Genomic DNA, 15,680 nt, shown 5'->3' with positions numbered 1-15,680 from the left:
GGAAAAGGAACACTCCACTTGTGGTTTCTTGTGGTTTATTGTGATTGGCAGTCAATAAAGAACTGCTCCAGTCTAGAGCCACTCCATAGTGGTAGAGCAAGAACAAGTGGTAATATCCACAAATGACACAGAAGAACTGAGCAGCGACACTTTGAAATTGTACCCCACACAGTTTGCTCTATGGTTATCTCAGACTGATACTGAAATGACTGGAGGGTCTATGGTCTTACCCATAACCCTGCACACATTTCAGTTACAAAAGAAGAGTGTTGAAATAATGTGGAGCATGATTTAAATCTGCCACAGCAAGGAGGAGCACAGTTCAAGTGGAAAGGCTTGCATTTATTTTCTATTTTAAAGCCTTTTGAAATTGCTGTCCTCCTTCTTTCTCTTGCAAAATAAGCAAATGCTTGTTCAGAGGAAAGGTCAAGTACTTGATCTTGCTTAAGCATAAAAATTTATATTTCTAATAAGAGCATTTAAGCAGATAACAGAAAACGATAGAGGAGAAAAATAGCATAAGATTAATAAACCTTTTTATTATTTCTGGCACTATCCTGCAAAAGTAGTGTATAAGCTAAATGTCTACAGACACTAAACTCCAACAAATGTTTGTTTTTCCAGAAAAGGATTGCTTTCTCTTATTGACAGGAACACTGCTAATCTCAGAGAAATTAGACTTTAAGATAAAAATACCCAGAAATGCCATTTGCTACCATGCAGTCGTGTTTCCAAATTTTTCTGTATTTTTGAAATCCAATATACTACTACCCAGGGCAAAAAACCAGAGTAATGTCCCAAATAGCCTGTGTTTCCCTCTTTGAAGAAAGGATAGAAGAAAAGTTGGGATGATTCTGTGAAAGAAGAATGATTTGTTATTTTTTCAGTCCTCTAGCTGCACGGCTCTGGTTCTGTTTACTGAGGTAAGACCACAAATCCCCCTTGTGCCTAAGATAATTGGCACGCCTGGTTTGGGGGGATCAGTTAATGCACATCTTATAGCTGCTGTAAAAAACTGCTGTGGCAGTGAATGCCTCAGGACTGTGAGGTATCCAAACTTCCCTGCCCAGCTACCATGCCCATGGCCTTCCAAAACGTGACAAAGGAGGCTACATAAAGCTTGGGGCACCCACTGAGCTGGGCACATCTTAGCAAACCAGATCAATTGCACCTGCGTGAAACCAGTTAGGCCCAGTTTTGGGGGGATTTGTGGCTGAAGACTGGACACAGAGAGCAAAGAGAACATCTACCAAGGTTGAGCCAAAGTACCTGTGGTGCATGAGACGTACAGAAGAAAGTACAAAGACAGAGAGAGCCTGATGACATGGACGTAGGCAATCTTTTTGTGGGCAAGACTATTTCCAACTGCAGAAGGAAGATGTTGATTCCACATGGAGAGCTGCATGACATAGTATGGAAAGGTGGAATTGATCAAAGGCAAGATCCTGGTCTCTGAAGACACTTTTGCTCTGAATCTCAAGGGTGTTTCAGAGCAATGACAAAATACATTTATGTAAATGATTGCAGGTATTTAATGGCTTTGTGCAATTTGCTGCTTTTACTATGCAAGATGAAGTGAAGAAACAGTGGTGGGTTTTGAGCCCTTATGCTTGCTGAGGGTCTAGCACTAACTCACACCATCAGAGTGTTACCTTAGACCTTTCTCTGCAGTGGTTGATATATTTGAAACTTCAAATTCAGGAATTTTCTGTTAAAGGGAATGGTGAATATGCTTATGTCAGTGTTATGCTCACCTGTATTCTTCTTATGGCATATTATTATATGTACAGTAACCATTCAGCATCCTAGTTGATATAATCCAGTATAATATAGAAGGCTATGTGAAAAGGAACAAAATTAACTTTATCACCTGGCATGAGTATTTTGATTTTCATCCTTAGGAGAAGGCTCTACTGGTTTATAATCAAGTTCTGTCTATATATAGCTAATTAATATTGTTGGAATGTTAATGCTTCAGTGGCTATCAATGTATCCAAGATTTATTTTCATGAAACCTGTCATTACCCTGCCATTTCACACTCTCACTTGTGGTGAATCTGCATCATAAATAACTGTGCATATGTAAATTAAATATTAAAACTACACCATTAGAATTAATCAGTCTAAAAATGCAAATGATGAGATTCCCTCAGTCTCTGAAGCAGTACCCAAGTGAGGGAAGACGATTGCCTACAACACTACACCATTCGGAGTTTGTCCAGAGATGCTCAGGAAAGATTTACCCATCAGAGAAACATGGATGAGACTTAGACCTGAATGTTCCTGGTCTGTGGGGACCCTGAAAGACAGTGAGCATGCTGGCCAGCAGCAACAGGAATGCTTGTCAGTGTTAACATCAGGAAGGCTGATGGTGTTAGCATTTATCTGACCTTCCCTTAACTCTAAGTATCTTGGCCCCTATGAGATGAGGCAAGGCAGGGATGTGAGGACATCAGCAAGTAACACATTGCTTGGCTCTGAGGTTCAGAACTCAATGTCCTGGAGAACAGAGCCAGGGGTCTCTTGTGAATACAGGTCTTTGCAGCCCTCCTCATCCCTTTCTTTTGGAATGAAAGTTTGAATTTGCAGTGCAGTGCAGCAGAAACTGTCATTAACCCTTACAATTATAGGAGTTGTACTTTGTCACCAGTGTTTTGAGGTTGTTTTATTTTTTTGGCTTCTGACATTCAAAGCATGTTGGCATCCTGGCAGACTGTGTTGTGTGTGATCAAAGGAGTTGTCTGATCTCTTTTCTAATGCAAGGTGTGCCATCTGGGAGAGTCATGCCTGTATGGACAGGAAAGATGCGATTTCAAGGAAAGCGCTAACCTTGGCCTTCTCTAAGGAGTGGGAAACAGATCATTATTTGTACCAGAGTTCTTAATCTGGGAATCACCATTACATGCTCTATGTGGTAGGAACTTCACATGGACAAACAATATCTGACACAATATAGCCACTGCTGGGAGAGAACAGTGATTTCACAAAAACTAGTAGTATTTTCCTGTAAATCCAAACCACCTTGAAGTGACTATTTGGTGCTTGCATATGTAGCACTGCTGATTTCCATGGGAGCTCATTTGGCAGAATGGTGAGAACCAAAAATAACTATATTTTATCCCAGCACTTTTGCCGTCTTGGGTTTTCAAAAGACCACAAGACCTGGTCCACCCACTAGCCTCAGGTGTGCTAGTTAGATGGAGATGTCAGGTGGGAACCCCAGGTAACTTTTAGAAATTTGATTCCTCAACAACATCATTTTATGTCTTTTCAGCTGCCCCACTCACCTCAACTACATGTTGGTTCACAAACCAGAGATCATTTTACCCTATGGTTAGGGTAAAAGACAGTTTTATTGGTGCTCTGGTCAGATTTTGATAGTAATGCTATCTATGGTGTGTCAGGAACTGAGTTTTCAATACAGCAACTCATATCCTTTTTTTAAAAAAATTCTCTATATGTCACCAAGAATTGGTCAGGTTTTATTGAAAAAGCAGCCTTTAGAATCCATCCTTTCCCAGTTATGGTGCACAAAACAGACCAACATTTCTGGAAAATAAACACAAGTTTTGTTTTGGGTTTTTTGGGGTTTTTTTTTTTTTTTTGTTTTGTTTTGATTTGTTTTCTTTTCTTTTTCCTTCCATATCCAAATGCCCAAAGCAATCATGTTCAAAGTTTACATCTGGCTGATTAAAGGCACAGAAGATTTTGGCCAGAAAGATGGGAGTCCCATAAATTTATGAACTGGGAAACCCATAGATAACCTTAATTGTAGCATTCTTTCACATTTGGATGAATTTGTGTATCTAATGACATAGCCTTATGTTGGTCCCATTTAGAACAATTCCTGTTCAAGACAACATATAAATACACATAACCATCAACAAATGTTACAGCTACTGACCCTGAAAATCTCAATGTCAATTAGCAATCTTAGTTAATATACCTCTAGATTGGAGTCAGGGGAGTGGCAATCACGGGCTGACTGACTTGCTGGTATCTATATTTGTATAACATTTGCTGTCTTGTGTACTCAGCAAAGCTGGAGTATGCAGGTATTTGGTCAACTAAATAAAAGCCATATCCCTTGTGGGGAGTAAAAAGTTTGGAACAGCCATCAATGCGGACAAAAGTTAGTATTTCCTTTATTACATACACAGAGAAATCCAGGTTAGCATACAGTAAGGACTGGGTTATTGTGGCTTCACACACATGCACACAAAGAGAAGCACAAAAAGAAGGAATGCAGAGTTAATAATTGGGATTTGTACTCTAATTTATTCTCTCCACATAAAAAGAAGAAATACAATGCTGATGGCTCCCCGTTTTTCCCATACACAATCTATCCACGCCGTTTGCCTGCAAAGAGGAGAGGCTACCTTTGTTTCATGTGCATCTGCTCTTGCTATAATACAAAAATGCTCCTTTGTTGAGCTCGGCAGCAGGAGTGCACGGAGGTGTAAGGAATCTAAGACCCCATCTTCTACTCTTTATCACCTCCCCGGTGGATTACACACGCAGCACAATACAGTCATTAAAAATAGTTACACATGAAAAGACCCGGTGCCTCATCAGCTCGCTGATGTGTCACTTTACTGACGGACATGCAGCAGTAATTGCTATGATAAGAAATTTGTCTTTTTGTCCTCTTCACACCCCTGCCCGTGCACTCAGGAGAAAGGGGGACCGGCAATCTCTCTCCTCGCATCCTTCCCCAACAACCCACAGGGATATTAAACAACCATCTCCTCGTCTCTGCACCCTTTGTTTAAAGCGACACCTCCAAAGATATGTTCTGTGGGTAGTGGGGGGGAAGAGGAAAAAAGGGATATTTACTTACAGAGCAGTAGCGGGCAGTTAATGCCACCTCCTGGACCGGGGACAGGGGGTCACATCCATTAACAAATGTGCAAAGAGCGCACTGGCCTGCTGGCAGCAGAGAGCTGTGCAGCCAGCTGGGGCTTTCCACTGCCTGCAAAGAGCGGCTCCGCCGATTGCAGCTCTGCAGTCAGCGTGTGTGGAAAGAGGCTGCTGCCTTCCCCAGCCTAGTGAAACCCCTCGCTATCATTTTACCATATAAGGAGACAAAAGCATCGGAGACTCTCATTCTTTGAGGCGCTCTGCAGCTGGCATTCGACACTTTCTCTATTCCAAGGGTGTCAATACTTCACCCTCCTAAACATCTTGTCTTTCTTGGCCCCCTTCCTAAAATAAGGCTCCCTCTCCCCTCCTCCAGCCTTTGTTTCTCTAAACCCCTGATGCTTATTAATAACACGGCTTTGCTAAATCCGAGAGCTCGCTCTTTGCAAAAGGAGAGGTTTTACAGCAACTCAAACCCAAACATTTGTAAGGCTCTTCACCTGGCTGACAGAATAAAGTCCTTGGTTAAAATCGGTATGAGGCTTTATCTGCTTTGGTGATTTTGCCTGCTGAGTGTCTTGCCAAAGAAGAGTGAAACAACCTGTCTCTTTTCTCCTTTGTGGAGAGGTGCACATTTTTACAAAGACCAAGTGTGCAGGCATTTCTTTATGAGCATTCAGACCCCATTTACTTTCTCTCCACCCTTCTCTCTTGCCAAGCTTCCCCATAATCAGGAGGAAAATGAACAAAAAGCAGGGGAAATCAATGAAACCAAAACCAACAATCTTTTTGTAAGAGAAAGCCGAAGGAACAGATTGTCTCAGCCAGCACATGATCAGTACCCAGTCGAGAGCCTTGTCAGTGTGCACATGGTAAGAAGAGGGGGAACTATTAATCCTACTATAATCAGGAACTACTTTTTCTGCTACAAAATCCAATTTCATTTATCAGCCGTTCTAGCAGAGACACATTCTGCTAATCAAAACAATGAGGGTCCTGGGAAACCTCCCAGAGGGAAGAATTTGGATCAGAAGCACATGGGAGAGCTGCTCTCTGCAGCTTGAGGGGTGGGCTGGGGAGGCATTTCAGGGTAATTCTTCAGTAATGACTGATGCTTGCCAAAGGGAGGTGCTTTAATATGAATGCTTTCAACCTTAAGGGAAACCAGAAGGATAAATATGTAAAGGCCCTGATCCCAAGAGAGTCTTGCTGTTGTTTTGCATCCAGAAGGTGCCAGATAGTCCAGTTTTGGGTACTGGGTTCTGGCACATGCCTTAGTGGTGGTGTAGATGTGCACATGGGTTAGATAACAGTTTCTTCTGCAAGACAAACTTATGCCAGAACCCTGCCCTGTACTTGCTGTCCTCTTATGCACGCAGATGTAGTCAGATTTGGAAAGAGGGTGAAATGTGTTAGTTGGTATCAGTGTTATTCCAAATCTAGAAAAGTAATGGTTTTAATATGGTGAGGAAGGGCCATTCCAGTTCTTCTACCAGAAGCCAACTCTCCTTTACAGATGTGAGTTATTTTGATGACCAGCAATGATCTGTTTGTCAGTTGATCCAGCCTTTGCTGTTGAGTTTTCAAAACAGGCATCATGCCCTGGAGGGCTGACAGTGGGCATACAGGATTAAGAATGCCATGGCAATTAAATCTTATTTAAATCAAAGCTGCTGCACTCCCCAGCCACATGGGGAGTCCCTGACTGTTCCCTTGAATTTGCAGTGGCACTGTAAAATGAATTAAACTGGAGAGTGAAAAATTTTTATTGAACCCATGAGCAACCTTGGAGCTGCACCTATATCTTTGGAGAGCTACTGGTTGGGTTTCCAGTCCCATCAGTGACTTCCAAGGATGCCCTTGGACAGGACATTTCATCTCTCTGTTCATTAGCTTCACTGAGTGTAAATATAAAGCTCAGGACAGCCAAACTCATTTGTAATTTGCTAGGAAACTTACAAAGGACTAGCTAGAGCATAAATATAATATGAGCAATAGTTTCTCTCTTTTAGGTTAAACTATTACACAGTGGCAACAATAATAATTTATTTCCATCTTAGTTACTGTTCTATTGCTCAGATTTAGTAGTGTACACAAAAAAGGAAAAAGGCCCTCAAGGTAATTAGAATTGGGCTATTTGATTCCAAACTTTCCGAAACAAACTAAATATTCTGATTGTGTTGATTTTTTTCAATTTCCATGATATTTTTATTTCCCCATCTTTCCATTGACAGCTACTGCAGCAAGTCTGACAGATTTTTTGATGATCCCTGTGGTCATAAAAGACAAGTGCTTTTCACAATTATAAGTTTAAATATATACTGGCTCCAACTTAAGTTATTTAGTTTATCTGTTGCAGGTCTGGGTTGACTTAAGGAAGATAAGGTAATTTTTGCATATTTTAATATAACACCTCTGACTTCTTGAAGGCAGAAGAGTCTCTGGTGATTTAAAACCCATTGATTTGTGGGTTCACTGTGGGACTTGACACTTAGCAGCCACATCAAGACTGTGTAGGGCTGTGAAAGGGATGAGGAAGGTTACCAGGCAGTACATTCCCTCATCACATGATGAGATGTATGCACTCCATCAAGCACTACTAGGGAAGGTACAGGGAATGTCAAACCACGACACTTGCCCCCACTTCAGGACCACTCACTCCACATTTTTTCTGGCAAGTAAATATTCATCAGTGATTGGCAGCCCTCCCCAGTCTCTTTCCCACAAGAATCAAACCCAACAGGTGTGGGTAGGTGAAAGAGTCACAAATTTCATTAATTTTCAGAGAGATGGGGAGGAAAGGGCAGAAGCCTTTCACTAACAAATTTATTATGTACCCACTTCTTCTTTTTCAATAGATATATTTTACATTTTATTTTTACTTCATTGGTTCTCTGAAGAACCCAGCAGAGATCAGGCATCTTCAAGGCTTCAGAGGAGTCAAGGCAATGAAAAAGGGGGGAGTGCTTCCAAGAGGGGGCCTAAACCAAGAGTGGAAATGCAAGTACCGTACAGCGATTTAGAAACTTATCCTATGGTTTATATTTTCCTCATGTGTATAGCATATATTGCTTGTTCTTCAGTGGTCTCTGTGTCTAACAGGTTAATTCTATGTGTAGAATGCTGTACCTCCATATGGGTAAAAAAGGTGGAAATAGTACCATTTTCATAGCAGGATTTCTCAATGATTTTACAAAGCCTTCATAAGTCTCACTTCAGCTACTGGGCTGATGGTAGAATAACTATAATTTCAGCACTTATCTCCTTTTCTGGCTGAAAAGAATGAATAAAGAAAAGTAGTGGAAAGAGACAGCTGGAAGTAGAATAGTTTTATTTCCCCCAGTTTGAGACATGAGAAATATAATCTCTGAGAGCAGGGGAGGGGAAAATATACTCTTTTAGGTTTGAAAATGGCTAAGCTACTGGTTGATTCCTTACTCCACCAATTTATCCTGGAAACTGTTAAGTTGCTTTATCAGAATTCAACTAATCCCCTTTTTGATGCTTGAATCTGTGTAACACAAGCTTCAATTGAATATGAGAGGGTGCATTTAGGAGAGCTGCTATTTTTGGCACTATGACTTAGGAAGGAGTGGAGACTAGTGCAGGGGTTGCATTTTAGTTCATTAAACCTAAAAGAACAGCTAGACAATATTAAATCTTCCTGAAACTTCATTCTCATGAAATGCTCACAGATAGGTATCCCAAGATTATAAGGAATTTGCAAAGGATAAAAAGATATTTTCAGCATGTATTTTCTTTACCAATCCAGTTTCCAAGTCACAAGGCTGTTTGCAATATTCTGATCTTCCTTTCTTCCCCTAGGAGACTTGAACCTCAAGTAGAAAGATGCATCAAGTAAGAAGTATCAGAGTTTCACAGATTCTGATGAGGGAACTACAAACCTCTTTGGACAATCCATTGAAACCACCCCATCCAAGGCAGATAGAAAAACTCTGTCTGCTTTGGGGTGATACAAGACTTCTATTATTGATGTTTAGCCTAAATTAAGGTGGAAACTTTAGTGGCTTAGAAACTCCAATCTAATCTGTAAAAACAAACAAACAAAAAAACCACTTCCATGTTTATTTTCTTAATATGTTATAGTTTTCACACACAGTGTTAAACAGTTTTCTTCAGTAATTTAGAGAAAGGTGCCATGGTCCAGTAGCATCAAGAACTTCTGTTTTTCACAGGAAAGGTTATCTTTAGAAGGATAATGTGATGCTATGTGATAAGATAGATGACTGAGACTCAAATACAGGTGTGTCTCTGTGATAGCATGGTCTGGGATAGAGACAAAAGAATTTTAGACCATTATGGTCAGTCTGGAAAAAGATTTAATTTTTTTTTAAGTTAGTCAGGACTTTTGATCAAGTTAGCCCCAGTTTCAGTCAGAGAAATCTATCTCCTCAAAGAGATGTCCCAAAGTGAATGTGGCAGTGAGACACCTGTCAAAATGTGGTCTGTCACTGTCTATGTAATTGCTCCCATACCCTTCTCTCTGTGGACAATTGAGATGTAGGAGAGGGCTTGCAATGGATGACCCAAGCAGAAAGACAGCTGTGTCCCCTTTTTTTTTTTGCTGCTTTCCTCTCTCCCAGCTGAGTAGACAAACAGCTTTTATCACTGATGTGCAGAGGAACACAATTTGATCACAGAGGAGAAGTGTAGTAGTGCTTGAAGAAGCAGACAGAACACCAGAGGAAGCTTCAAGGACCAACCCAGGGCTTAAATGAATGGTATCTGCTAAGGAAAATCCCTCTTGTTGACAGATGAGTTTCCAAAATCTTGGAAAGCTGAGGCACCATGTTAAAGGACCGACAGGTCCTTCACTGGACAAGCAGCATTGCCAGAAAATCTATGCCGGGACCTCATGGATTAAAAAAAAAGCCCTACAGGCCATTGCAGGATAAAGGCAGCCCATCAAACTCCCCAAGCAGTAGCTGCCTGTACCATGCACCCTGCTGTACCATGCACCCTGAACAGCCCTCACCAGGCTGTGAACTGAAGAAATAATGAAGATTTACAACAAAGAGAGTGGAAGATAACAATTCTTATGCAATACAGTCGCCTCCCCTACTTTCCCTAGCATTCTTTCTCATTCTTTCCCCTCACTAAGAATGGATGGTGCCTTTACTTTTAAGGAAACTAGACTGAAACATTTTGGTCTTTGTCTTTTTCACACTTACTTGGCTTCTACATGTTCACTAAGCCCCTCAGCTCCATAGTCTGTTCATCTGTAACCAAGGGGAGAGATCTTGGTAGCATGTCTTCAGAAATGCTTTGGGATAGAGAGATAACCTCAACAACAGGTGAGGGGTCTTCATATGACTCTAAATGATAATAGTGCAGGGTCCTGTGCAGAGTAGCTCTTGCTTCTTTCCTTTCCTCTGGATTAAACTTGACTGCCATGTGGGGCCTGATTATGACAGATGGGAAGAACCTTTTGGGTTTCCTATCCCTGCAGATGGAATCTGGGATGTCAAATTATTACAGAAGTTGCAGCAATTGCTGGTCTTCTGAGCTGGCAAATACTACTCCTTAATTAAGGATTTATTAATTTTCATATAATCATAATTTAGCTTTCCTTATTCTAGATGCATGAAACAACCACACTGTGATTGTTCCAAGAAACTAATGACTGTGTTTCTGAGAGCACCAGAGACTTGGTATTCTGTAAAAAATAACTCCGTTACATGTGGTGTTCTCACCAGCACACTTCAACATTTTTAGGCAAAACCCCCTTTCCATAGTCTTTCTCCCTCCCATTGCCCCACTGCTCTTGGCTTCTTCTCCAAACCCATACTTCTGTGTGTGTGATTTGCTTCTGCTGCCCTTAGCACTTTTTCTGCCTGCGCTCCTGATAGCTGTTATAACCCTCTGGAAATAACCAACAGCAACATTTGAGACTACAATTTCACTTTATCAGACAGCCAGAGGCCTCAGAAACTTCTGAGCAAAGACAGGTTTGAAAAACTGAGCAGTTGGCAGACACCTTAAGAACTAATTTCCAAGGCAGAAGTGACAATGTCCAAGTCATTCCTGGCAGATCTCTGTCTAATTTGCCCTTAAGGAGTAACATTAGGACTGCACAACATCTAAAGAGGAAGGGAAGGGAAGGGAAGGGAAGGGAGGGAAGGGAAGGGAAGGGAAGGAAGGGAAGGGAAGGGAAGGGAAGGAAGGGAAGGGAAGGGAAGGAAGGGAAGGGAAGGGAAGGGAAGGGAAGGAAGGGAAGGGAAGGGAAGGAAGGGAAGGGAAGGGAAGGGAAGGAAGGGAAGGGAAGGGAAGGGAAGGGAAGGGAAGGGAAGGGAAGGGAAGGGAAGGGAAGGGAAGGAAGGGAAGGGAAGGGAAGGAAGGGAAGGGAAGGGAAGGAAGGGAAGGGAAGGGAAGGGAAGGAAGGAAGGAAGGAAGGAAGGAAGGAAGGAAGGAAGGAAGGAAGGAAGGAAGGAAGGAAGGAAGGAAGGTTGGTTTAGACTGTAGTTTTCAGTCTAACATTCATGCCTGTAAAGGATGAATAGTGTCAGGCAGAACTTGTCATTTGTAGTTATTCAGATCACACCACAGCAATATGAGAATCACTGAAAGTAGGGTTCCTCCAATTTGTTATGCTGCTCTTGAGAAATGTCTTGAGAAGAAAGTGAGAAGAGAATGTAATGATATCTCTTCATAATACTCTGCCAGCCTCCAGCAACTTCTGGCTTGGGGATTTCTTAAACTGGAGGCAGTATTCATACTGAATATCACTTTCATGAACTTGCAGTTCCCTCCTGATTGCCTGAAAGGAAATTCACAATGTCCTAGGCTAAGATCAAAGTTGACAAGTAGGTAGCTCTACTCTGTGTTGCTGAAGAACCATCTTCCTTGTGTTAATTTTGGACATATTACCTACTAGTTTCATCTGAGGCCTCCTAGGTCTTACCTTTGGAGATATAATGAGAAACTTTTTTATTCATATGCTACAGGCTGTTCATGTCTTTGTCAATCTTCATCATATCTCCCCTCAGCCATCTCTCCTAGGCTAGGGAGTCCCAGTCTACCTGTTCAGTTGGTATGAAAGCTACTTCTTGTGTTTTATCATTCCTCCTCAAACTTTTTCAATATCGCAATTTAGTTTTTCAGGTGATGTAGCCAAAACCTTAACATTCAGTTTGCATTTTGTCTGCTGTTTTGTTTTGTTTTTTTTTTTTTTAAGCCTGTATAACCTCTAAATTTCACACCCAGCTAAACATCTCAGAACCATTACTTTGTAGGTAAACCAATATTCACTGTTTTATGCTCATCTACATTCAGTTTGAGATGTTGTTCTAGTGCTCACTCATCCTGTTGCCTAAGATCTTTTTCTCTCATCTGGTTTCTCAGTCTTAGAAGAATTTCCACTAATAATCTCCTGTTAATCTCTTTACTGTAAAACCTGTCTATCTTTCAATTGATTTTATGCAATACATGTAAATATCATCCCTCATATCCTATTACTGCTTAGGTGATTTTAAGATTTTTGTGGTGAGGGCCCTTATTGAATGCGTGGAAAAGAACAAATAGGCAGATGCTGTCAACCAAAGATCTCCTATATCTCCATGCTATTTATTATCTTACAGGAACCTGACGGATTTGTAGATCATGATTTCTCCTTATATATTGAATTTCTCCCAGTGTATCACATATACCCATCTTCTCTATCCTGTGTAGTGATTTCTACTAAATTTGTTAGTCCTACCAGGCTCTGTTTCTCCTGTTTTCTCTTGGAAGCATTTAAAAAGGCTGATGCTGTATTGGATACATTCAGGTGCTCAGTTCTAAGTCTGTTTTAAATAAGAGGTTATGGACTATTATTGTTATTTCAGCTAATTCATCCTTCAGTCCCTTTAAATCTGTTGGATGAACACCATCTGGTTCTAAAATTTTCTTCCTATTCATTTTGTTTATTTGCTCCCTACCTCTTCTACAGACACTTCAGCTTGAAATAGATCCTCTGACGATACCATAAGGAAGCATTCTGCTGCAGGAAGCTCTCCAAGTTCCTCACAATGAACACAGGAGAAAAAAAAAAAAAAAAAAAAAAAAGAGATCATTTTGCCTCTTCTGTTACAGCCATCTCTTGCTCAAGGACTGGTTATCTGTTGGCCCTATCATTCCCCAAACCTTTCAACGTACCTAATATTCAAAAGAAGCATACAGTTGCAAATCACTTCCTAAATTACTTCAGACTCCTAGTATTTTGATGTAAGTAGAAACAGTCACCCTCTCCATTCTGACCATGACTGGGGGCGTCCTGTTTTGTAGAAAGATCCTTCTGTATGGCAACAATTTTTCTTCTCAGCTACTGTTTGTATATACTACAGATAAACTGAGAGGGTCTGAGATGTAGGCTCAGACATATATTATGATTGAGTACATGAGCTTAGATTGTGCACTTTGAAGTAGAGTTCTTGCTGTTGATCTTCTTAGGCCTGTGCTTACTTTGAACCCTGTAAGTGCTCAGGCCCTTTAAATAATAGGATTAAAGTAATCATTTGGTTGCTGATGTGAATTTCATGTCTACCACTTCACACAGAGCTAAAAAAATATACCATCCATTGTCAGCCTGATGGCAGTGTGGATTGTGTTTGTCCCTGCAAAGTGTATATTCCCATGGCTGTCTAGTGGAGTTGCTTCTTAATGTGAATGAAATTCAAATATTGTGAGTGAAATGAAAGAAAGACTTGTACCAATGGTTTGTCTTGATGAAGTGTCTCTTGGTAGAAGATAAGTAATTTTTATAAATCATTAGAGAGGAGTCAGAACTCACATTATGAAGCAGTGCCAGTCCTTTTGCTTATCCCTAATGTCTAACCATAAAGTCCCGTGAGTCCTGGCTGGGTTGCTACGATGTAAATGCCTGGCATGACTGAGCACTACCTACCTGTCTGTCCCCAAAGAGCCTATCCACAATGATGCTGACTCTTCCTTATATCCAGAAGGATTTTCAGGAACCCAGACTCCTCATTTGCAAGGAAGAGTTTCTGACACTTGGACATCCAGCAAAAAATGTGGGGAAGGGGCTGGCTTTTCTGGCAGCAAACACAGCAGTGGCAGAATTTCACTTGCAGGAGAGGGCAGAGGAAGACCTGTGAGGAAGGCAGACTGCTCTGCCTGAGTGCCTACAGCACTTCCACAGCCATGCCCACACTGCTTCTCCTGCCAGCTTTCTCTGTGAGCATGCCCTGGACCCAGCACTGTTTGCTTTTTCCTTTAGTAAGCTGCAGATCCACCCTACATTTGCATTAGTAAACATAGGGCAAAAAGGCAGAAAGGAAGCATGGCTGCCCTCAGATCTGATCCTTAGAAGGCCCTTACTTCTTTTTTCTGAATTAGGAAAAAGTGTTATTTCTCTCCCCTAAAAGGATGTTGAGAGAAGAAATACTCGCCTGTGAAATGCAGGCCATGCGAGTGCATAACACATAATGTGTTTACCCTGTGCTCACACAAATTCCTGAGTGGGGCTTATGTGGTGGAGTTGCAAAATACAACAGAGTTTGTTCTGAGAACTTCCTCTCTGTTGTTGTTCTGTACCAAAAGTGCCATGCTGTATCTCTCTCTGTATTATAATTATTATTATAAGCCCCTGAGTGTCCTGCTGCCTTCTACACCCAATGCTGGAGGCAGGGAGATGTGTTGCAATGGAAACCATGCATAGGGAATTAGGATACCAAGCATTTAAAAAATGGGATAAATTACAGAATAATGGGCTTCTGTGTGATGGTATCTACAGCTTGCAGGTATTTCTGTTTTCATATGGTAATCTCTAGGCGTGTTGGGCTTTGCTTCCCTAGCCACAGACTACCAAAAAGGAGCACTAGTCAATGCTGTCAATGCTTCCCTCCTGCAGAAAGCATGCAAATTTCTAGGGAGACCTTGGTGCAGCTTGACAGGGAATATGCTGATCTGAAAACCCACTAGCTTTGTTTATAGAGTGTGTGAGACAGCTTCTGTCCCCACTTATGTGCCCATTTTATTCTCATGACAAAGCACTTATTTTCCTTTTTAAAGGACAGTTTTACTCTAATTTGTTGTGATATGGGAGTTCCACAGACACTGCAGGAAAAAGAAAGAATATTATAAAAAGAGAACCTGTATAAGTGGCTTCATAAAAAATATTACTGAAAATATGAAGTGAAATTGAGGGAAAATATTTTTTCTTCTAGCTCTTTTAGTTTCACTAATCCTTGGTAAGCATGTTTTAACAGTAGCCAGTAATTCAACCTGGAGCAGAAGCTTTTTGAGTTTTCTGAAGTTCATGGATCCCTTTGAAATATCTGTGGGAGTCCTCCTTCTATGTTTGTTAGAGGGAGTTGAGCAAAACCAGGCAAAATTGCTCCAGCTGCTTTCAGAAAAACTAGGACTCTGTGCAATATGACCTATGCTTCTCAAAGCTGATCAGTGTTAGATGATGAACATTGTTGAAACAGCCTGAGATTTCTCAGCATGAAACTGTACTCACTGTGATATAAAGCCAAAGATAAAATATTGCAGTCAGTAATAATTCATCTCACTGAAAAACAACTGTGTCAGAGTGTCTGTGGTTTGGTTAGACAACACACAAAGAAGGAAAAATGGTAAGGAAAAGCAAAGCAATTTTTTTGGTACAAATCTTCACAAGTTTGGTACTATTAAAATTAGGAGGAAAAGAAAGAGATCTGAGTTTTGTTAAAATAATCTGTGGATGCATCTGAGAGAACTCCCATTGATATCTGTGAGGCCAGGATTTCACCCTCAAGTCAGTATTCACATCACTTCCTTCTCTGGTTTTCTTCCTTGTAAAATAGCCTTTTACATTTTCT

The 15,680-nt window shown here is 41.0% G+C and overlaps 1 protein-coding gene across 4 annotated transcripts in view; it reads right to left on the bottom strand.

The window, feature by feature from the left end:
• Positions 1-15,680, bottom strand: part of FHL2 (four and a half LIM domains 2) — a 141,177-nt gene that overhangs the window by 19,755 nt on the left and 105,742 nt on the right. Inside the window, exon 1 of one of the 4 annotated variants that reach the window (XM_053934258.1) lies at positions 4,841-4,980. The exons of 2 other annotated variants lie outside the window; for them this stretch is intronic. The gene's annotated coding sequence lies outside the window, so the exon portion shown is untranslated. Of the gene's footprint in view, positions 1-4,840; positions 4,981-15,680 lie in introns of those variants that run through there. One more of the 4 variants, XM_053934257.1, reaches the window with a different exon arrangement.

Source organism: Vidua chalybeata, chromosome 2 (assembly GCF_026979565.1).
Source record: "Vidua chalybeata isolate OUT-0048 chromosome 2, bVidCha1 merged haplotype, whole genome shotgun sequence".
Taxonomy (NCBI): Eukaryota; Metazoa; Chordata; class Aves; order Passeriformes; family Viduidae; genus Vidua; species Vidua chalybeata.
Note: the sequence above shows the minus strand (reverse complement) of the source record. Positions and strands in the feature narration are given on the sequence as shown.